The sequence below is a fragment of the Limulus polyphemus genome, unplaced genomic scaffold (genome assembly GCF_000517525.1).
Source record: "Limulus polyphemus unplaced genomic scaffold, Limulus_polyphemus-2.1.2 Scaffold1702, whole genome shotgun sequence".
NCBI classification, from domain to species: domain Eukaryota; kingdom Metazoa; phylum Arthropoda; class Merostomata; order Xiphosura; family Limulidae; genus Limulus; species Limulus polyphemus.
This window is the reverse complement of record NW_013667312.1, coordinates 127564-129430: the sequence shown is the minus strand read 5'-3', so window position 1 is coordinate 129430 and position 1867 is coordinate 127564.

The following is a 1867-nucleotide window of genomic DNA, read 5'->3' as shown; positions in this document are numbered from 1 at the left end:
CGAGTCGAGTGCCCTAACCACCTGGCCATGCCGGGCCTAAACCCAAAAGAGAAAGTATTCAAATTAGAAAGTATATAATTAGAATAAAATTTAAAAGAAGAAACCTGATAACCAAAAGATCTCGGGTTATCAGATTTCTTATTTTGTCTTATTATATAATTGTCGGTTGTCTTATTCTAAGTTACTTCTTAGTGTCGTGATTAAAATAGTATTCGGACAGTGAAAAATATTTTTGAATAAAATACAATGCTAAAGGTTAAGTACCTTTTAGCCCCCTGGTGGATCAGTGGTATTTCCGTGGGTTTATAACGCTAAAAAATCTAGTTTCGATACCCGCGGTGAGCTCAGCACATGGATACCATTGTGTAGTTTTGTGTTTTCCAACAAAGTAACCTTTAAGATAGAGGATATACTTGTATTGAATTTGAATACATGAGCCAAAAACAATTCTGTTTGATATTCGAATAGCAGCTGAAATAACTAGCTGCCGTTTTAAACTGCTTCCTTCTGAATCTTTTGCAAAGCTACACAAGGGCTGTATGTACTATGGCCATCACGGGTATTGAAACCCGTTTTTAGCGTTATAAGCCTTCAGACTTACTGCTGAGCCAATGGGGATATGTGCATAGCCTTTTCTAATTTTGGACTATTAGACAAGATGTAAAGCAGCTGGCCATTGGACCCGCCACCTGTTAGGGCACTATAATCTGATCGAATAGTGAAATTTGACCACCACTGTTTTTATAACGCACCCATGACCTAACACACAGAGCAGATCGTGTTTTTCAGGCATCAATTCGGGAACTTTGAAGCCTAGGATATTCACAATCTGGTTACGTTGACCACTGACAACGGCCATTTTATGGTTTTTAAATAAAGACTGTGTAATTATTTTATATTATAGTGGTTATTTTAAACACGTAAAAATAGTTACTTACTACAAAATAAAATTCTTTAAGAAAACGATAATTGTTTTTTTATCATATATTATTTGCTGAGAATATATTAAGTAAATAATACTACTGCTTAAGGTATAAAATTATATATATGTATATACATATATATATATACTTTGGTAAACAATGCTTTTCTCCGTTATCAACAATGTGAATATTTCTAGCCCAGGCATACATCTCAGTACTTTAGTACGGACGTAAGGCCTGATGACAGTTTTTAACTACAATGGACGGTAAAAAATAAACCCTTCTTCCTTATCCTCGTCGTCATCATTGAAAAAATCCGAAAAGCTCAGTTGGACAGGTCTGAAAGGTTCCTGATCAACTTCAATAGTTCCTCGGGTGTGAAGAGTATCATCTTGTTCATACACACCACCGTGAAAGATAAGGAATCTATTTCGAGGAATGTTTCCAGGATCCAACGGGTCTCCTTTTTCCAAATTTTCAATAAGTCCATTTTTCTTATCGCGGTCGAACTCCACGATGTTTATTCGTTTCTCATTAAACTTGAAAACCTTTGGGTACTCATCAACGTTTTCATTACTCCCGAAGATGTCGGACTTTGGAAAATATTCTAGAAGTGGCGAAGACAATTTTTGTCTTTGATTACCATTGCTTTGTAGAAGGCCCGACGAAAGTGGCGCCTTCTGTATAAATTGGTCAGTTGGTTTAGGTGGAGATTTATTTGCGTGTCTTCGAGGAATGTTATAAATTGATTCTGCGGCAGGTGCATATGGGGTTTGTGGATCTTCTCTGACATCCAAATGTTTCCGAAGGGAAGGATTATTATTGCTATGAGCCGAGTTTCTATTTTGTATTAACCAATTCTTATTGTTTTGATTAGGATTTTGGCGTCCGTATTCTAGTCCGCTGTTTTTGAACCTGTTCTTATTATTTTCATACCTTGCACG